Source organism: Anolis sagrei, chromosome X (genome assembly GCF_037176765.1).
Source record: "Anolis sagrei isolate rAnoSag1 chromosome X, rAnoSag1.mat, whole genome shotgun sequence".
In the NCBI taxonomy this organism is placed as follows: Eukaryota; Metazoa; Chordata; class Lepidosauria; order Squamata; family Dactyloidae; genus Anolis; species Anolis sagrei.
The window spans coordinates 25871256-25894030 of NC_090034.1; the positions used below are offsets into that span (position 1 = coordinate 25871256).

The following is a 22775-nucleotide window of genomic DNA, read 5'->3' on the forward strand; positions in this document are numbered from 1 at the left end:
TAAATAATGCATGCAGATCCAAGTAGGGTGACCTTCTGCAGCTCGCAGATGGTAATTTTGTCAGCACTGATTGTGTTTAAGTGCAGGCCAAGGTCTTTAGGCACTGCACCCAGTGTGTTGATCACCTCTGGGACCACCTTGACTGGCTAGTGCCAGAGTCTTTGCAGTTCAATCTTTAAATCCTCATATCGTGTCAGATTTTCCAGTTGTCTCTCTTTAACCCTGCTGTCACCTGGGATTGCAACATCAATGATCCATACTTGGTTTTTTTAACACGACCGTGTGTCAGGAGTATTGTGCTCCAAAACTCTATCAGTCTGAATTTGGAAGTCCCAGAGTAGTTTGATGTGTTTTTATTATTATTATTATTATTATTATTATTATTATTATCATCATCATCAAGTTTTCCAATTTCAACATTTATACTTGCTTCAAACAGACAAGGGTTCTTCCTATATATACAGATATACATACACTCCGCTTGCCTCATTTCCAACAGACCTCTGAACAAACCTCTGAAGATGCCTTTGAAGATGCAATTAGCCACAGATGCAGGTGAAATATCAGGAAATAATGATACTGGAACATGGCCATATACACAGCATATACACAGTTTGTTTACATTCTGCTTCTCTTTCCCCAAACCCTCCTTTTCTTTTGTTTTGGGACCCCATCGTTCTACGCCTTGGGACAGGAATGACAACAAACACTCTTGTGTTTCCTCTTCCGCCAATAGTCAGAAGATGAGGAAAGAGTTCAGTGTACTTTTAAAGCTTGCACATGAATATTTGGGCTTTGGCTGGGGACCCAACTTCAGGGCCTTGGGAGGGAGGCTCTTCCTTTCATCAATACCAAAACCTGCAATTGGATCAATGCTTCAAGAGAGCCATTCCTCAGCACAGAGGAAGTGTCACCAACCTATTTATTCCTGAAGCAGTTGCACAAAGAGGAGAGCGCTGAGTTGGCACCCTCAAAGCTTTCCTGGTCCTTTTGGTTTGCAAGGAGGATGAGGAAGGCAAATAGAATAGAATAGCTTTATTGACACTGTGCTATTGCACAACGAAATTAAATGCCTTCCCCAGCACACACCACAAAACAACACATCCATCGCCCCACACTCCCACCACCACAGAACAGTCCCCAATGCCACATCAATGCAAAGCCATGGAGTTCAAACAGCCCCAGCTATAGGATAAACACTCTCTCTCCATCTGTTTGTCCTTGACTTTGTCAACCTGTACTGTCTGCCAAATGGCAATAATTCAGAGAAGAGTTATCCAGAGTGCGATGGATTCCCAAGAATGCTCTGCACTTTCTTAAGGCTGGAAATTATAAATTTATTTCAAATCATTCCTCTGTTCAAGAGACACCCAGTCAAAGTACCAGTTTCTGTGCCAACTTTCTCCCAGGACAGTAGTATAACAGGGCCAAGGTGGGCAAAGAGCAGCCCCTATTTCAAATTTGATTAAGGGTTGGGTCTCCTTTGCAGGAGCAAAAAAGTGTCCCTCAGTGACCATCTTCTCAGATCTTAAACGGTTCCGGCCCAGCTTATCTGTCCGAACGTATCTCCCTCTATGAACCACTGTGGAGTGCAAGATCACCTGGGGAAGCCCTGCTCTCGGTCTCACCTCCCTTGCAGGTGCAACTGGCAGGGACGAGAGACAGGGCGTTCTCAGTGGTGGCCCCTCAGCTGTGGAACTCCCTCCCCAGAGATGTTAGATTAGCCCCTCCCTTCTGCAAAAGCGTGAAAACGTGGCTTTGAGAGCAAGCCTTTAGAGAATTTGTGAAATAGATAAGTCTTGGAACAATGTGCAATGACCATTGGAACGGCCCGGATTACGCTCGTGGATTACATGTTTAACTCTGAATGTATTGTTTTTAAATGTTTTAATCGTTTCAATGTACTTTTTAATTCTATTTTAGTATTTATTTAAGTGTATATTGTGATTTAAGCATAAAATTGTTGCTTGTATGTAACGCCACCTTGAGTCCCCTTCAGGACAAATAAATAAATGCATAAATAATAAAGGTTCATATTTATTTATTCATATCCCGCTTTTCTCCCATTGGTGGGACTCAAAGCGGCAAACAAATAGTTAAAAAACAGAAATGACATAATACAAGAGCACAACACCACCACCCCAACCCAAACAAGTAAACAAAAACACATTGCACAAATACACTGCATAAACCAATATAAATATGCATAATAAATAACGACATTCATAAGGCAGGGCAATGCTTAGGAAATGGATTTCAAACATCTCAGCCACAGAGTCCAAGCCAGTATCCGGGCTAGTGGATTTTAATGTCAAGATATGTGATTTTAATGCTTCTGTATGTGTATGGTATAATACGTTTCCGCACTGAATGTTTGCCGTTTATATGTTGTGCACCGTCCTGAGTCCCCTTCGGGGTGAGAAGGGCAAAATAGAAATGTTTTAAATAAATAAATAAATAAATAAATAAATGATAAAGTCGCTGGGAAATGTGTGCATATGATGCCCCTCGCTCTCAATGCAAGCCCAGAAGGACGGGGTGGCAACAATCACCCCAAAGTTACTTTGGACTCTGACCTGACAGAACAAGAATACAACAAGGCTTTCTTTGCTTTCTCGTGCAGCAAAGGGAACTTTTGATGCCAGGGCTGCGACTATATTCTCCTTCAAAAACTGCAAAGGGGGGCCTGCTGTGTTTGGGAGCCCCCTCCCTTAGGGATCTTTCTTGGGGGATAATCCACATGATCTGCTTTGAACTGGATTATATGAGTCCCCTTCTACAACACTATATACAATCCAGATTACCTGCTTTGAACTGGATTATACGGCAGTGTAGAAAAGGGCTTGAGTTCAACCTGGGGGTCCTGAGACCTTTGGTGAACAGAAAAAGCACTCGGATGCCATTGCTTTGACCCTACGGTGCAGCAGCGCTTGCAGGGGACTGGGGACCTTATCACATTGGGATATAACCCATTCATATCAGTATGTATCCTCTATTTTTTTAGGACTGCATGCATACTCTATGGAGACGGGATACATCCTCTCCTTCCTCATCACGCCTGATTATTATTCCAGTTCTTATTATTGGAAAACACTGAGCTTTGACTCATCTCACCCCGGAAGGCTGGCTCCTCCCAATCCATTCAAAACACCCCCTGCATCACTCTATTAAAAATTATCCTCACTCATGGGATGCATGCGTACAGATTTTGCTATCACACACAAAAGCAGTGCTTCAGCAACAGAAGGATCCATAGCCTTTCCAAAAACACAATTAGAATTCCGCCTGCAAAATGCATTGCAGGCGGATTCCAATGGAATATGGACGGGATGGGGAATACATTGTGTGACGGGACCTGATTTCCTAATGTGATCGGGTCCTTAGAGTTGTACTTTGAAAAACTGCTTTGGACCGCAAGGGGTGATACTAGAATTCTGAGAATTCAATAAAGTCATCTTTCCAAGCTCCGTTCTATTGTACTTACATTTACTACACCAGTCAAGCAGACTCCAGGTGTGGAAGACAGAGGACTGTGCTCTAAGATGTGTTTTCGTGTGCGCATTGGAGCATGGTTTTCAGGACTGGAACTGAGTCTGCAGCCCTCTCAGCCACCCAAGTCTGGCCCCCTCCCCTAGACCAGTTCGCTTCCAGTCTCAGGCCCTTCCACACAGCTGAATAAAATCCCACATTTTCTGCTTTGAAATGGAATATATGGCAGTGTGGACTCAGATAACCCCGTTCAAAGCCGATATTATGGGATTTTCTGTCCTGATATTCTGGGGTCCTTCTGCACAGCCATATAACCCAGAATATCAAGGCAAAAAAATCCCACAAGATCTGCTTTGAGCTGGGTTATCTGGGGCCCCTTTCACACAGCTGACTAAAATCCCACATTTTCTGCTTTAAGTTGGGTTATCCGAGTCCACGCTGACATATATTCAATATACCATATAATGCTGGTATATTGTATGTAATTTTAATAATGTTGTAATATAATATACTGTATATACTACAAGACATGGTTCAATATATTATATAATACCAATAGGAAAATGTAGTAGGTAAAGGTAAAGGTTTCCCCTGACATTAAGTCCAGTTATGTCAGGGGGTTGGTGCTCATCTCCATTTCTAAGCCGAAGAGCCAGCATTGTCCATAGACCCCTCCAAGGTCATATGACTGCATGGAGCACCGTTACCTTCCTGCTGGAGCAGAACCTAATGATCTTCTCACATTTGCATGTTTTCAAACTGCTAGGCTGGCAGAAGCTGGAGCGAACAGCGGAAGCTCACCCCACTCCGTGGATTTGAACTGCCAAGCTTTTAGTCAGCAAGTTCAGCAGCTCAGCGGTTTAACTCGCTGCACCACTAGGGGCTCCATGTAATATTACTAATGTTGTAATACAATATATTGTATATTGTATATACTACAAGGGAAGATATGGTACAATATATTATATAATACTAACAGTATAATGGACCGGTAGTGTGTTATATATTTTGTGGCATAATAATATAGTATGATACAATAATATATAATAATGATATAATAATTTTGTATTATAGTACTTGTAATATTACTGGTAATATTGCAGTATAATGTGTTATTTTTGATGTAGATTAGTGTTGGGGGTTGGTTATTTCTGTCTCGCTTTGGCTTCTCACAACATTGAATGTTGTAAACCGCCCAGAGTCCTCTCGTGGAGGTAGATAGGGTGGGATAAAAATAAAGATGTATTATTATTATTATTATTATTATTATTATTAATGTGGAGCCCCTGGTGACGCAATGGGTTAAACCCCTGTGCTGGCAGGACTGAATACACCGACAGGTCGTAGGTTCGAATCCTGGGAGAGCGCGGATGAGCTCCCTCTATCAGCTCCAGCTCCTCATACGGGGACATGAGAGAAGCCTCCCACAAAGATGGTAAAACATCAAAACATCTGGACGTTCCTTTGGCAATGTCCTTGCAGACAGCCAATTCTCTCACACCAGAAGCAACTTGCAGTTTCTCAAGTCGCTCCTGACACGAAAAAAAAGTTTTTGTATTATTATATATTCCAGTTCAAAGCAGATCATTGGGGGGGGGGGGGGGGGGGGCTTCTGCACAGTCATATATCCCAGAATATCAAGGCAGAAAATCCCAGAATATTGGTTTTGAACTGGGTTATCTGAGTCCACACAGCCATATATTCCAGTATGGAAGGGTATGGAAGGGGCCTGGGATAGAGGGCTATGTGGAAGGTCCCTCAGAAAGGGAGCATTCCCTAATGGGATGAGGAGATCCCATCTTCTGACTCTGCAGGAGATGCTTCAGCTGCAATTCAGGAAACCAAAAGAGGGGAACCATCCTGTTTGGATGCTTTGAGCAAGGCTGAGTTTGTGATCAGTGGGTTGTTTGGGTTTGGATGCACCTGGAGACCTGTAATGAATGGCCTTGGGCCAAAACAAGGGGGTTTGCAAAGGGGGGGGGGCGGGGGAGAAGAGAAGGAGGGTTTCCTAATGGCTTTCTCCATCAACCCAAAAGTCACACAATACAGCAGGCATGGGCCAACTTTGTCCCTCCAGGTGTTTTGGACTTCAACTCCCACAATTCCTACCGGCTGTTTGGAATTGTGGGAGTTGAAGTCCAAAACACCTGGAGGGACAAAGTTGGCCCATGCCTGCAAAACAGAGCGAGAGACTCTTCAGCGGAAAGAGCCCTCACTCACTCACTCCCTCACTCACCGGGCTGCTTCTGCCTCTGCCTCCCGTCGCAGGAGCCCCCCACCCGGGGCTGGGCGCAGGAGGAGCGGGACCGCCGAGCTCAGCCCCGACGCGCTTCTTTCTCTCTGAGCTCGGCTCGGCTCTGCAGCGCCACCCCATCCCGCCCAGGCACAAGCCCCGCCCCTTTCCCCGGCCAAGCCCCGCCCACACGCCCCTTACTAGGAGAAGCCCCGCCCCCGAAGGAAGGAACACACAAAAAACAGCCTCTGCTGCATTCAGAGTTCGCTCTCGGTTAGGAGGAAGAACAAAAGCAAGGCAAACATTCAATGCCTCGATACAACAACAAATACAAACAAAATAACTCGAACTAATCCAACATATTAAAACACATTGTAACATGACACCTAAATTAAATAAAACGTAACCAATCAGATAATACTCATATTGTGCTATGCTAATAATATAATATATAATAATATCTACACATATAGTATTATAATGCAATACAATACAATAGATGGCCATCTTTCAGGGGTCTTACAAATGCAATGTTCCTGCTTCTTGGCAAGGGGTTGGACCGGATGGCCCATGAGGTCTCTTCCAACTCTATGATTCTATAATACTGGGCCCCTTGGCACAGTGGGTTAAATCGCTGAGCTGCTGAACTTGCTGACCAAAAGGTTGGCAGTTTGAATCCTGGAAGCAGGGTAAGCTCCCAGCTTCTGCCAAACTAGCAGTTCAAAAACATACAAATTTGAATAGATTAATAGGTACTGCTTCTGCAGGAAGGTTCTTTTTCATGTCAGGAGCTACTTGAAAAACTGCAAGTCACTTCTGGTGTGAGGGAATTGACCATCTGCAAGGATGTTGCCCAGGAGACACCCAGATGTTTTACCATCTGTGAGAGGGTTCTCTCATGTGCCCGCATGAGAAGCTGGAGTTGGCAGACAGGAGCTCACCCTGCTCCCAGGATTCGAACTGCTGACCTTTTGGTCGGCAGTCCTGCTGGCACAAAGGTTTAACCCATTGTGCCACTGGGGGCTCCTGTGGGAAGGTAACAGTGCTTCATGCAGTCATACTGGCCACATGACCTAGGAGGTGTCTACGGACAATGCCAGCTCTTCAGCTTAGAAATGGAGATGAGCACCAACCCTGTGAGTCAGACACGACTAGACTTTATGTCAGGGGAAACTTTTGCCTACTTTAATTATATATAGATATAGATATATAGATATCGATATTGATAGTAATATTATAATGCAATACAATATAATGCTAATAATGCAATAATATATAACACTAACATGTTGCACTCCAGGCCAGGAAACCCCTATGACCACTTGATCATGAATACAAAAACAGGAACAGAGAAACTTCCAGAATACTTTAATCCAAAACCAAAGACTTGACTTAATACAAGAACCAGAGAACTCAGGCCTAGCTCCTCACTTGAACACTATATTACCGGAACTCACTCTTAGGTAAACAACTTACTAATTAATAGTCACCCATGAAAGCATTTTGTTTCTCATGAATTATCTCCCCAACTTTCCAATGTAATTGCTCTGACCTGTGATGCCTATTTTTTTTATTCTGATCTGTCAATGAAGACCTTTGTTGATTTCCATAGCGCCAGGTGTTTGGGAGCCTTCTGTATCACTTAGTTCTCCGCTTGACTCCTTATCTAGGAGACTCATAGCAGCATAACAGCAAAGCATTAGCACAGAATTTAAAATATACAAACATCAAAGCAGAATTAAATATAAACAATTTTTTTTAAATTCACAGTTAAAAGACATTCAAATATATTCAATGCATATTCAAAGTTAAAGTGATATGGCAGTGCAGACTCATCTAATCCAGTTCAAACAGATCATGTGGACCATTTGCTTCAGTCATCTGGATGATATGGGGCCCGAGTCTACACTTCCATATAATCCAGTTTCAGAATGTAGATCAACGGCTTTGAGCTGGATTATAACTGGTCTCATGCGCCATCAAATCTAATACGCACCTCTATTCACCAATGCTTCCTCAAGGATGTTGCCCAGGAGACGCCCGGATGTTTTACCATCTGTGAGAGGGTTCTCTCATGTGCCCGCATGAGAAACTGGAAGCTCACCAATGCTTCCTCTTCATCCTGGAAAGAAGTGACGAGTGGAGTGCCGCAGGGTTTTGTCCTGGGCCCGGTCCTGTTCAACATCTTTATTAATGACTTGGATGAAGGGTTAGAAGGCAGGATCATCAAGTTTGCAGACGACACCAAATTGGGAGGGATAGCCAATAGTCCAGAGGACAGGAGCAGGATTCAAAACGATCTTGACAGATTAGAGAGATGGGCCAAAACTAACAAAATGAAGTTCAACAGTGACAAATGCAAGACACTCCACTTTGGCAGGAAAAACGAAATGCAAAGATACAGAATGGGGGATGCCTGGCTCGAGAGCAGTACGTGTGAAAAAGATCTTGGAGTCCTCGTGGACAACAAGTTAAACATGAGCCATCAATTTGATGTGGCGGCAAAAAAAGCCAATGGGATTTTGGCCTGCATCAATAGGAGCATAGTGTCTAGATCTAAGGAAGTAATGCTACCCCTCTATTCTGCTTTGGTTAGACCACATCTGGAATATTGTGTCCAATTCTGGGCACCACAATTCAAGAGAGATATTGACAAGCTGGAATGTGTCCAGAGGAGAGCGACTAAAATGATAAAAGGTCTGGAGAACAAGCCCTATGAGGAGCGGCTTAAGGAGCTGGGCATGTTTAGCCTGAAGAAGAGAAGGCTGAGAGGAGATATGATAGCCATGTATAAATATGTGAGAGGAAGCCACAGGGAGGAGGGAGCAAGCTTGTTTTCTGCTTCCCTGGAGACTAGGACGCGGAACAATGGCTTCAAACTACAAGAGAGGAGATTCCATCTGAACATGAGGAAGAACTTCCTGACTGTGAGAGCCGTTCAGCAGTGGAACTCTCTGCCCCGGAGTGTGGTGGAGTCTCCTTCTTTGGAAGCTTTTAAACAGAGGCTGGATGGCCATCTGTCAGGGGTGATTTGAATGCAGTATTCCTGCTTCTTGGCAGGGGGTTGGACTGGATGGCCCATGAGGTCTCTTCCAACTCTTTGATTCTATGATTCTATGATTCTATGATTCTATTTTCAAAACCCTGAAACCAAAAAAGGTATTTGCTGATGAATGTAATGCGTTCGCAGCAGCAAAAGGTGCACTTGGTACAATTTGGGCATTGCAGCTGATGCCTGCTTATTAGGATTCCTTCTTCAAAAACAAAAGTGATAAAACATCCAAGCTTTCAGTGGTTCATCTCTTCTGCAGAATGACTCCACTTTAACAGCATTACACAAGGGAATGTGATGCCTGAATGCCCTTTCCAAACTCCCTCAAGCTTGCCGCTGTGTCTTGTGCGGGAATCCACCCCCTGCGGCTTTCCTTGGGACTTTTAATTCTCAGTTAAAGAGAAAAAAAAGCACACATCTCTTCCTTCAAAAAAGAACTTTAGAAATAAGTTGAGGGCCATGCATTGACCTCATCGTTCAAATCGCCCAGAATGTTCCCACTTTGATTCTTCTCAACCAAAAGGCGGAGTCTTTCCTTTTAAAGTGCTCCTCTGTAGGGTCTAATGTGGCCGCATATTGTATATAAGCTTAGAGGAAGACGAAAGCAATAGTACATGACTTAATTGTAGGCATTGAATAAGGCAATACCTTTTAGCACATAATAATAATAATAATAATAATAATAATAACAATAATAATAATACACTTTATTTATATTCTGCTCTATCTCAGAGCGAATTACAGTATACACATATATGGCAAACATTCAATGCCTTCTATACAGTAACAACAATGACAAACAATACAAACAAAGGCAAAGGTTTCCTTTTCCATCTCCTGCATCTGGAGGCAATGCTCAACTCTGGCCATCGAGAAGTACTCTTGTTCCATTTGTCATGCCGAGGAGTCCGTTGTCCATAGACCCTCCTGGTCATGTTTTGCCGGCATGGCTGCATGGGCACCTTTTACCTTCCCGCTAAGGTGGTACCTATTGATCCACTCACATTGCATACTTTCGAACTGCTAGATTGGCAGAAGCTAGGGCTAACAGCGGGAGCTCTCCTCAACTCGCGGCTTCGAACTGCTAACCTTCCAGTCTGCAGCTAGTGGCTTAACCCACTGTGCTACCACGGTCCCTAGTACTTTTACTGGAAAGTACTAGTACTTTTAAGTACTAACAACTTTTATTCAGCTCACACATTTTAAGACCATAAACCAATTTACAAAAGCTCCCCCCTGTATATTATTTATTTATTTATTTATGAGTATGTTTGCTACCCAAAGGCTCCTACACGATTTGATGCATATGGACAAACTTGGCACAGATTCCTATTACGATCCAACATAAAACAATTGAGGGGTTGGGGTGTGTGATAGAGGATGATGGGAGTCATAGTCCACCCACATCCAGAGAGCTGTATGAATCCCTCCAACAATGGATCTGGACCAAATATGGTACACATACCCATCATGATCCAGCTTAAAATACTGATGAGGTAAAGGAACTGGGTATTCAGTTTTGTTTGCCAAGTGTCACTTTTCTTGGTGGTTAGGCTTATTCCTGCAGCAAGAATGACTTGTGCATTAAAAAATAACCCATGGATACTTAAGTGCCAAGTTTGTCTTAAATGTTTATTTATTTATCGTATCAGAGGTGAACTGAGAGTAAAGTTGTAATGTATTTAAAAAACACAAAGTATAAAAACTTGGCATTATACTAAATGTCCTTTGACAGTAGCTGGCCACTTGGAGTGCCTCTGGTGTCGCTATAAAAAGTCCTCCACTGTACATGTGGCAGGGCTCAGACTGCATTGTAATAGGTTGTCTGTAGTTTGCTCTTCTCCACACTCGCATGTTGTGGACTCCACTTTGTGAGCCCATTTTTTAAAGTTTGGCTCTGCATCTTGTGGTGCCAGAGCCCAGTCTGTTCAGAGCCTTCCAAGACACCCCCTCTTCTGTGTGCCCAGGAGGGAGCCTCTCATTCAGAATCAGCCATGAGTTGAGGTTCCGGGTTCTAGCCTGCCACTTTTAGACTCTTGCATGCTGAGGTATTCCTGCAAGTATCTCTGTAGATCTTAGAAAACTATTTCTTGATTTAAGGCATTGGCATGCTGGCTGATATCTGAACAAAGGATGGGCCAGAGATGTCACTGCCTTGGTCCTTTCATTGCTGGCTGCTACTTCCCGGTGGATGTCAAGTGGTGCAACAGTATAATTTCTCCAGTAGTGTAGGGTGTAGACATCCTGTGATAATGCGGCATGTCTTATTAAGAGCTACATCCACTGTTTTAGCGTGGTGAGATATGTTCCACACTGGCCAAGCATAATCAGAAGCAGAATAGCAAAGCACAAGGGCGGATGCCTTCACTATGTATGGTTGTGATCCTCAGCATCTCGAGCTCTGAGCATTACCTGGGAAAGAATCCCACTGGAGTATTGCAGCACTCCCAAATACCTGGGAGTTACCTTGGACTGTGCTCTGATGTACAAGAAGCACTGCTTGAATATCAAGCAAAGAGTGGGTGCTAGAAGCAATATCATATGAAACCTGACTGGCACAACCTGGGGTCTTACATGCGAAAAGCTAATATATATATGAGAAAAATAAAGGAATGGTGAGGGTTGGAGTACAAAACATTGAGAAAATGCTGAATTGGGAAATGCCACCCAGACCACTGGGGTTATATGGAAAGTTACAAAGGAAAAAAAGAGGGGAAATCAATGCTTGCTCATCCCTGAGTTTATCTTCCCATGTATTCCCATATTCTTGCCCTTTCCTTTTTTGTATTTCCCACGTCAGGTTTCAGATTGCAAGCTACACAGAGGCAGAAACCTATTGAGATGTTTTTTTACAAAGTGCTGTGTACACAGATATGTTTCCATTAAATAATAATGATAAGAGATAATAAATATTCACATAAAAACGGCTCTGGCTGTGAGTCCTTCTGTAGCAAAAATGGCAGCATAAAAAAGGTTTGGGGAAATCCTAACTTTTTAAAAGTTCCCCCCAAACACATAAAAAATTTAATCTCAAAGATAGTTCATTGGAAAATTTTCACTGGGTGCATCACATCAGTCAACTGGTTTTTGTGGAAAAGATTGGAAGAATTTAAAACTAGGTGCGGACAGCACCACGGAGAGCTCCAAACAAGGTTTAGAATTCAGCCACCAGACAAGTTGAGTTCTGTGTGTTTCTCCAACACCAGCCATACCTAAACTCCACAAGCATGTGGACAATTTCAACAGAAAGGAGGAAACCATAAAAATGAACACAGTCAGATTCTCCAGTATTAAAAAACACCAAAATCAAGACAGTTAATACAGAACACCACTCAGGAACAGGGGAACCCCAGACAGCAAACAACTAAGTGCCAGTTAGCACCTCCCAAACAAAGGATGCCTCTAGATACAACAGCCAAGCTACCTTTATGCAAATACCCTTACTGATTGACCTTGCAGCTGCAAGGCTACTCAATGCTAATCAAGCTTGCTAATTGCAGTATTCACACTTGCTTTAAACAGATACAGGTTCTTCCCCCACCCTGGACATTCACAGATATGTAAACACTCCACTTGCCTCATTTCCAAAATAAAACTCACAGCAGTCCAACCTTAGTTCTGGCTGCAATGATATCAAGATGATGTCAGATGTGGTGGTAACGAAGCTGCCTGGGACTGAGAGGAACTGAAGTCCAGCAACATTTGAAAAGCCACAGCTCCCTAAGTCCTGGTGCAGCAGAGAAGGAAAGAGCCACCATGAGAGCAGTGCAGTCCTGCTTGGACTCATGGAACAGCTGGACATTTCTCTTGACCAACATTATTATTGACATACTGTCCCACCTTGATGGTATTCACACTGGTTCCACTTTCTCATGGCTGCATTTTATGGAATCATGGAATTTGTAGCTGGGTCCATGTGATATAGTGGATGAAGACTCTGGGAGACTTGAGTTGGAGTTCTTGCATGGCCACGGAAACCCACTTTGGGCAAATCACACGCTCTCAGCCTCAGAGCAGGAAGCAATAGAAAGCCTCTTCAGAATAAATCTGGTGAAGAGAAACCAGTGAAAACTTTGTCTTGGGGTTGCCAAAAGTTGGAAACTGTTAGATAGAAGTGACACAGCATTTCTAATCAAAGAAAAATACTGTTCGATGAATATGTGGTATATTGTTAGCGTCTGAGTAATGACTGTGAATGTTATGATGAGAATAGTTTAATGGCTGAGTCATAACCATGTGAGATGTATTGAAAAGGGATTGGATCAGTCAGAGTCCCTTACTGATGATGTATCAATGGCTACATAAGGAGGATGAAAGAATCCATCTTCCTCTCTCCTGTGTGACTCTGTGTGAGTCTATGTCATATGTGACCATCTTATAACTCTGATTGTTTGCAAGTACAAGGAAAGTAGATCTGTGTATGCTATTTGTACATTTGTATAGATAGCAACTGTGAAGATGAAAGGCTCTGGATATTTTGGATCAAAACCTGAACCTGTGAGTTTATTCAGATGCTGGCAGTTGGACTCTGCTGATATGTGGGCTGAAGCTTGTGCTTTGCTGAGAAAGGACTCTGCTGTATTTTGCTTGCTTCTGGGACACTTGCTATCCAGTTTGCAGTGATTTGGGGAGGTCGTGATTCGGAAACTATACATCACTTCACGTACCAGCAAATCCTGCGACAGAAACAACTTAAAAGGTAGACAGCAATGATGTTGGGTGAGATATATAGAATTATCAAGAGCTACAGCACCAGACTCTGTGGCTCAGAATTCTTAGTATCTATTGAAATAACAAATCCGAGAATTCCTCCGGATCCGGTGCACTTAAAGTGGTATCAAACTGCAACAATTGAGCTCTGTCAATATATCTCCAGACAGTTGGAGCTTGACTCTCACCTCATCAACACTTTAGACTTAATCTTTATGACTGGCAATTGTTATGTTGAAAACCACAAGGCACTTAAATATAAGCAAATGGAAAAACAGTACCTTTTCTTCAGTTCTAAATCACTCAGTAATTCTGGTTTATCTCTCACATGACTTTAATAAGCAGTTGTTGTTTGTTATTTCCCCTCGAGTTGTTGCTTCATTAAGCAGAAGTCAACGGTATATTTCCAATCAGCAAACCCACAAAGAAATGTGCATGACCATGAGCAAAATGGGGGCAATGTGGCAATGGCCTAATTTTCCAGCATTGCTGTTGTAACTCATTTTATATCACCAAGTCTTTAAAATAAGCATTCCATCAGTCTATTCAGAGAGGTAATCCCTGTGTGTATGCTTGTCAAATAAATGGGAAGCTCCATCTTCCTTGCCTGGTTTTCCTAGCTCATCTTCAACCTCCCTGTTTCTTTACTCTCATATTTCTAGGCCGCGGCTGAGGCTAGCCATGCGCAACGTATTGCACTTGACAGCCAGCCAAGGCAGCCATGTGTTCTGAGACATGTGCCCGAGGTGGCTTCAGTTACATAAGGGTTTCCTTGGCACAGACCATTACATAAAATAATCAAAAGTAACATAGATAAAGAAAGGGGAAAAGAATAGAAAACTTGGAGGGGGAAAGGTTCCACAAACCAAACACGTCCAACAATGGTATCCCTCAGAGGCCTTGTGTTATGGCTCTCATTAGCTAAAGTCTGCAAAAGACAATGGTTGTGGATTATGGGAGTTTTGGTACAAAGCATCTTGAGAGCAGAAGATATGGGAAGCAACATTTGCAAGAGGTGGTAGTCCAAAGCGCTACACGATTCCTGCAAATCATTGGGGAAAGCGTAATAGAAAAGAAGCCAGTTTCAGGGTTCAGTGCTAACCCATCTGGGAAAATGGCAAGGGCTTTAGCACAGCGGGTTAAACCGCCAGCTGCTGAAAATCTTGGCGATTGAAAGGTCAACAGTTCAAGCCCGGGTTGGGGTGAATTCCCTATCATCAGCCCAGCTTCTGCTCACCTAGCAGTTCGAAACCAGCAATGTGAGTGGATAATTAGGCACCACTTTGGTGGGGAAGGACGTCTAAGGACAACAAAGCTCCTCGGCATGGAAGGTAGAGCAACAGCACCCCCTGTGGCAAGAGTCAAGCACAGCCTTGAGATGCCGGAGATGGAAAAAGATGGGAAGCCTTTACCTCTGTTTATGTACTGTCCGTCTTTTCTAACTGTATAATGGCACTGAATGCTTGCTATATATGTGTTCTGTAATCTGCCCTGAGACCTCTTGGGGAGATAGGGAAGAATATAAATAAAGCATATCATCATCATCATCATCATCATCCTTATAAATGAAGATGATAAGCGGGTGCAACCTCAGTAGTACTGAACCAGTTGCTCAAATAAACAGAAAAAGGAAGAAGACAAAATACTGTTGGAACTGCTATCTGGTACCCTATTTAGTCAAACCCAATGCTCGCCTTTTGGGGCGAAATGACATCCTCTTTGAGAGACCTCATCTCTCATTGAACGGCCATGGCCCAATGCTATGGCATCTTGGGATTTGCAGTTTGGTGATCCATCAGCATGCGTTGACAGAGAAGGTTCAAGGCCTTGCAAAAGGACATCTCCTGTGACTTCATAGCATTGAACCAAGGCAATTAAAGTGGATTCATTCTGCAGCTTAGATCCACCCCAAGGTTTTCCTTTCCATTGCTGGAAGCTTTTGTGTTCTAACACGTTTGTTTTTGAAGAAGGAAATCAAAACAGGCAGCCACTGTATTTTTGGTGTAGTTTTTTTTTTGGCTGAATGACAAAGAGGGCCCCTTTTGCTGCTGTGCTGTGTGTGTGGCAGCAAACACTTTTTTGTTTTGTTTGCAGGGTTTTGAAGATTGAGGTGCACTTAAGATTTGATAGTGGATGAGACTCAATGGCACCTAAGAATGTTTACAGGAACCCACCAAATCTATTATTATTATTTATTTGCTTCATTTATACCCCACCTTTTTCACCCCCATCGGGGGACTCAAGGTGGCTAACAACTTCGGCAAAATTCAGTGCAGTTTAAAACATAATCATAAAACATATCCCTTCAACTAAAATGATTAAAATAGTCATGCAAATAAACACATAGAATAATAACAGATTAAAAACATCTAAAGTGCATAGAACCATTCATCCATAATCCTTGCTCATTATCCTTTTTCAGACTGTGTTTGAAGAATAATAGCTTATTCTTCAAATGCTTGAGTACAGAGCCATGTCTTTAACTTTTTTTCTGAAAACCAGGAGAGCTTGATGTCACTGGAGAGGGAATTACACATCTGGGGGCCACCACTGAGAAGGCCCTGTCTCTCGTTCCCACCGATAACGTTTGTGAATGGGGTGGGACCGAGAGCAGGTCCTCCCCAGCTGATGGGATTTGTAGTGCCATCACTAACATCCAGGGTCTGTTGGAAATAGCAACATCCTTCAAGTCTCCACTAGTTCTTTGTATATATTTCAGACTGCTTACTGTATTGTATATGTGTGTATTGGTATGCAGTTTCCCTTACCTCTATGTTGTGGGAGGGGCTGCAGACCACTTGATCAGAACTGGGACTGTTCAGGACTCAGGCTTCATTTTAGAAACAGTTTACTTTCAGACGCCAGTAAAAACAGTACAGTTTACATGCCAGTAGAAACAGAATGCTTTAGAGAACAAAGACTATTCGAGTCGTAGAGCAGAGAGATGCTTTGGACTTTGGTCTGCTGATTATGAGAAAGATGCCCTGTGATATCCACACAGAGAAACTACTTCAAATCTTATCTGTAACTGGACTGATAAGCAATGTGCCTGCATGCTGACCAACTATGTTACTTTTAAAGAAGTCTACTTATTTTTTGTCTCTTGAGAGCATGATTTAAACGATGATGTTTTAAGGGAAAGTAGGGGTGTTTTTTTTTTGGACAACTGAAAGAACACTTCTGAAACTCTGAGATATTATATATGTGTGTATGTGCATTAGCATATCTTTGTCTCTAACAGTTCAAAGAGATATCTAGATATGTATATCAGTTTAACAACTGAGAAATCTAATTGCCTTGCATAAATACTAGTGCATATTTACCACTAAGGAGAAGGTTGACTCAGTCGAGTTTTTAACCCTTCATGGAGATTCCCGATTTTCGCAAAATGGTGGTGAATGCCATTTTCAAAAAGGTTATGGAGAGTTCCATTTGCCAAAAGGTTATGGCATTATTTTTTCCAAAAGGTTATTATTTCTAACAAGGTCATGCCTTTCCAAAGATCACAATTCTCCAAAAGTAACTACTACGCGTCCCATCAACCATGGATCTGTACCAGTTTCTAATGGGACCATACACAAGTCCAAAAATAAACAATGCCTTCTTCAAATAACCCGGGCATTCCCGGATACCCAAGCTAGTTTGGAATAAAATCCAGAGGAGAGTGGCCTCACCCCTGACATGGAGGTCACTGACTACCCTGCTGACAACTCCCAGAATCCCTAGCCAGCAGTGGGTCCCATGACTGAACAGCCCCTTTCAGTATTACCATATCCCTTCTTGAAATGTTTCTTCCTAAAGTAATGATTTCTTATCCTGCCTTTATCTCTGCCCAAGAGCTAAAGTGACAAGATGCAAGGCCAAGGCAGTCCTAGCATTATCCAGAATGAGAGAGTTGCTTCAGACAGCAAATACTGCAGACGGGGCAGCGGCATCTCTCCCCACCTGCTCTCCACAATTCCCCTCTCTTCGGGGACAGTATTACCCGTATTTACTTGAGTCTAACACACCATCGAGTCTAATGCACAGCTCAATTTGCATTTGAGACCTGAATATGAAATGGAAGGAGGTGTTCTGCTCCAAGGAGCAAAATATCTGCTTAATCCCATTGAATATAGGCCGGCTCTAGCTGTGCTATTATTACACCCTTTCTGGAGTTGTCTCTTCTCTAGGTGAAATGTCCTAAACCTCTTCCACATTTCCGCCTAGGAATGGTTTTGCATGTTGCCAACTACCTGGGTTGTCTTTCTCTGGACAGGTTGCACTCTGTCTACATTTTCCGAAAATGCCACTTGTAATTTCTCAGCATTGCTCTGCCCCAGATTCCAAGCAGAGCTGGCCATGAGTTTTGCAGCAAGCTGGAGGGACTTTGCAATCTGGATCCTGTCTTGCGCTCACATAGCACCACCTAGTGTGGTGAAGCCGTTTCGCCCGTGTTCACAAATACCATCAGCAGGATTTTGCAGAGCTGCATTATTTCATTTTGAATTGAGTTGAATAGCATTGGGTCCACATTTATGCACAATCTAAGAAAACAATGTTTCACAGCAGAGACACACAGTGGTGAGCAAGGGGAAATGGATCGGCCCTCAAGGAGGCCATGGAAAACTCAATTGAATTCCCTGCAAAACCACTCTATTAGGGTCATTAGGATTTTTAAAGACTCCTTTCAAGCAATAGTCTGAACAAAAGTATTTTCCTGACCTGAAACATAATGGGGACTGAATGCTGAAAATAGCTCTGGAGGGTTAATAAAATAATAATAGCAACTTATTTTTTTCCTGCCAACCTAGCAGTCCGAAAACATGCAAATCAGTAGGTACTGCTCCAGTGGGAAGGTAACGGCGCTCCATGCATTCATGCTGGCCACATGACCTTGGAGGTGTTTATGGACAACGCTGGCTCTTTAGCTTAGAAATGGAGATGAGCACCAACCCCCAGAGTCAGACACGACTGGACTTAATGTCAGGGGAAAACCTTTACATTTACCTTAACTTTATTTTTATACCCCGCCTCTATCTCCCCAAAGGGACTCAGGGCAGCTTACATAGCGACGAGCCCAAAAACAAACACGGTTTGTGCAACAACAGAATAAAACAACAACATTGTATATAAAAGCAAAAGCTTCTGTATTTTAGGGTTCTGTATTTTGGGGAATTGTATACTTCTGGGAGTTCCTGTAAGAGCCTTGGAAGCCCCAGGTGGACTGCATTTTGTGCAGCCCTGATTTAAGGCTTAAAATGATAGTAACACTTATGATCTGTGCTACTAAAACAAAGAAGATAAAAGCAAAGGCAATTGTGTCAATACTACTGGGCCTCTTAGATTTGAAATAGCCCAGTGCAGGGTTTCATAGAATCCTAGAGTTGGTAGAGACTACATAGGCCATCCAGTCCAACCCCCTGCCCTTCAGGAAAAGCACAATCAAAGCACCCCCAACAGATGGCCACCCAGCCTCTGTTTAAAAGCTTGCAAGGAAGGTGCTTTTACTGCACTCCAAGTACTCGTCGCTATGAGTTCCACTGCTGGACAACTCTCCTTAAAGGTTGTTGTAGGTTTTTCGGGCTATATGGCCATATTCTAGAAGCATTCTCTCCTGACATTTCATCTGCATCTATGGCAGGCATGCTCAGAAGTTGTGAGGTTGTGAGCCCGCCTTACAGTCAGGAAGTTCTTCCTTATATTCAGGTGGAATTTCCTTTTTTGACATTTGAACCTGCTCCCTCTTCCTTATGATGACACTCTTTCACATATTTATACATGGCTCTCATGTTTCCTCCCAACCTTTTATTCTGCAAGCTAAACAATTCCAACTTTTTAAGACTTTCCTCAGAGGGATTGTTCATGGTGTCCAGACCTTGGATTATTTTAGTTGCCCTCCTCTGGACACCTTCCAGCTTAGAGTCAATGTCTCTTTTGAATTGTTGTGTCCAGAATTTAAAATATTATATATATAAAAAGATATTAACATGCCCACCACTTTGAGGCAACAATATAAAAATGATTCAAATATTATTTGAAATATTATATATGCAAAATAAAATGATATTAACATGACTGCCACTTTGGGGCAAGACTATAAAAATTATGAAAAATAATCAAATTCTCCAATACACTCTCCGAACCATCATTCGTCCTTCAGCAATTCCCATCAACCCTCATCAAACTTGCTCAGTATGACTACAACCTATATACAATACCCATTACATTAATCACCACACCCTAATTACAGGGGCTTAACTCTTTTATAGCTAGTGAGGCCAGGAGTCTGTGTGTGATGAGAGAAAATTTCAGGCCTGAAATCAGAAAGATGAGGCCAAGGCAGAGGATGTTTTGAATTTCCACACGACAAAGGAATGAGAAAGTGCTTGGGCTGATGGAGAGTTTTCCTATGAAACTAGATTAGGCCTGAGAATGGAGGAGTAAAATATAGACAAATTAGACTTTCTCACAGAAATTGTGGGAAGACCTTGAAGTCCAGGTGTGTTTGGCATGATGTCATGGGCTCCTGAATGAGCTTAAATTAAGTAGTTTGGCTTCAAGCCTCTCAGAGGAGACAATGCTGTTCAAGGATGGTTTTCCTGCTCTGCTCTCAAGTTCATGATTCAAGTTTCCTGCTCTAGTTCATGTCTTTGTTCCTATAAGGATTTACCTTGAAAGAAGCTCGTGTTTTTTGGTTTATGGATTTATTGTCTGGATTACTGCTATTTTGTATTTCCTCTTTTGGATTACTGCTATTTTGTATTTTCTATTCTACTGACCCTTTTAGATATGCCTCCCCCCCCCCCCTTTATACCTGCCTCCCTTAACAAACCTCTCTAGATAGTATTACTGGACTCTGGTGTAGTGCTGGGTGAAAAGTTGTTTCACTGCTAGAGTGCAACACATAGCAAGATCCTGGGAAAGTTACCTTACGGACAATGCCCAGCATTCCTTGGGCAGTATAGCTTCTAGCTTGTCCCCAAACCATAAACTGTTCTTTTTATAGGGAATTGATTAAAGTTGCCAAGAAATGAGTTTTTTAAAAACACGGTTTTTAATTGGGACTGGAGGCGTTAATCACTTTAATTAGGCCTGCAATCTTTCATGGCTTAATCAATGTAATGGATTCACGACTTAATGCATTCCGTGTTCTCCATTAACATAGGCCAACACACTTCAGTGATTGCTCTACAAGGCTCTGTGATGGCGGCATTAAAAGCAGGGTGGGGGGACTGGGAAGAATTAATAATTAACACATTCTTAAATGTACATCCAGTGTGGTGCAGAGGGCAGAGTATGGGTGAGCTGGCAAACCGTTTCTGGACAAGAATACAAAAAATGGCCCCCAAATTCACCTCGCATTACATTTAGTCTTTGATTGTTGTTGTTGATGTTTTGAACAATGCTACATAAATGTGTACAATGTTTAAGAGGCTACTTGTATATTTATATATGCACATCAATATGTATGTACTAGGCATGTGTGATTGATAAAAAATGTTTCAAAAGTCATTACAAAATTAGGGGGTGCTGGCATTTCATTCTAAATTGTTTCTAAAGTATTGCTAGTAAAAATTGCATTACTATAACGAGAGTAACAAAATTTCATTACTTCTTCGTTATAGTAATTGTGCATAATTACTATAATTGGGGAAACTTCAGGGGCTCTTTTCTCCCTCATTGTTGCAGCTATCAGGATGAAACTTGCTACAGTGGTAGAACACATTTGCCACTTTTAGCCCGCCAAGTTTCAACATTTTCAAAGTTTTTATAAACAACATCACTGTGAATCACCCTGAGTCCCCTTTGGGGTTGAGAAGGGCAATATACAAATACCACAAATAAATAAGTAAATAAATAATTATGGGTGGAAGGAAGGTAGAGACACCCTCTCTGGATTTCACTTTGACAACTGTATGGGCACCTCTAGGCAGCACAGCACTCACCTTGATGGCCGACAGGTCATGCCAACGCTACATGCGCAGTGGTGCTCCTATGTTATGGGAAACTGAAATTACCCAGATCCTGTTTCCCTTTTCCCCAGATGGCCAATCTAAATCTGGAAATTCCAGGTCCCAATTAATTACCACAGAGAGGAGATATTTTAGTGAGTTTATTTCAATTGCAATAAACATCACACTGAGCTTCCACAAAAAAGTCCAGAGCATCACACCCTTGCCTCCATCTAGCCTCTGTTTTATAGACATTGAAACTGCTTCTTTCTGTACGCAGGCATCAAAAACCATTACCTCATCAATGTTTATTGCCGTGAGACACACTGTTGTCCTTTTCCGGACAGGCAGGAACAGAGCCATCGATCCCATTAACTTCAACCCAGCATGCATTCCTTACTCCCACACCCCTTCCACAGGCAGATCAAGAAGCAGCCACTAGACCTCAAATCAAGCCCGGTGTTGAGGCCAGATCCTCCTTCCCAGTGACACCCAGGAACTTGAAACTGGCCACCTACTCAGCTTGGTCACTAGTTATGACCAAGAGCTGGATTTCTGGTCTGTTCTTCCTATAGTTGAACAAGCTGGATTCCGACACTCATTCTCCACCATTAATAGACTGTTTTTTAAAATATATATATATATATATATATATATATATATATATATTGAGAGTTAAGCATAAAATAAAAAGTAGATTTTGAGAGAAAAAAGGAAAGAAAGAAAAGAAAAAAAGAGAAGAAAAATAAACCCAAAAAATGAAGCAAGAAGTAGATTTCACTGTGAGTTTACTTCTAGGTTCAGCTTTGCTGAAAATCTATTTTTGTCTTAAAGTCTTTTTAGTTCATATAGCGTTGGTTTCTTATTTTCCCTGTCCGTTGAGTAAAATAAATAAGGTGAGAGGAAGATAGCATAAATATGAAGAAGGAAGGGTCAATATATATATTAATTAAAGGCACATCAGAACAGCCAGGTCTTCAAGTTCTTTCTGAAGACTGCCAATGTAGGGGCCTGTCTAAGATCTTTGGGGAGGGTGTTCCAGAGTCGGGGGGGCCACCACGGAAAAGGCCCTGTCTCGTGTCCCCACCAAGTGCACCTGCGACACAGGTGGGATCACGAGCAGGGCCTCTCCAGATGACCGAAGAGAGCGTGTGGGTTCGTAGACGGAGATGCGATCCCGCAGGTAGGCAGGTCCCAAACCGTTCAGGGCTTTGTAGGTCAGCACCTTCACCTTAAATTGGGCTCGGTAGATAAACGGCAGCCAGTGGAGCTCCCTGAACAGGAGGGTTGACCTCTCTCTGTAGGGAGCGCCAGTCAACATCCTGGCTGCTGCTCGTTGAACCAGTTGGAATTTCCG

At 42.6% G+C, this 22775-nt stretch overlaps 2 protein-coding genes across 2 annotated transcripts in view; both read right to left on the minus strand.

Moving 5' to 3' along the window:
* The window catches only part of GPRC5B (G protein-coupled receptor class C group 5 member B), a 35622-nt gene extending 29781 nt beyond the window's left edge, over positions 1-5841 (minus strand). Inside the window, exon 1 of the mRNA XM_067461044.1 lies at positions 5726-5841. The gene's annotated coding sequence lies outside the window, so the exon portion shown is untranslated. The remainder of the gene's footprint in view (positions 1-5725) is intronic.
* Positions 1-22775, minus strand: part of KNOP1 (lysine rich nucleolar protein 1) — a 268616-nt gene that overhangs the window by 110976 nt on the left and 134865 nt on the right. The gene's annotated exons all lie outside the window — the stretch shown is intronic.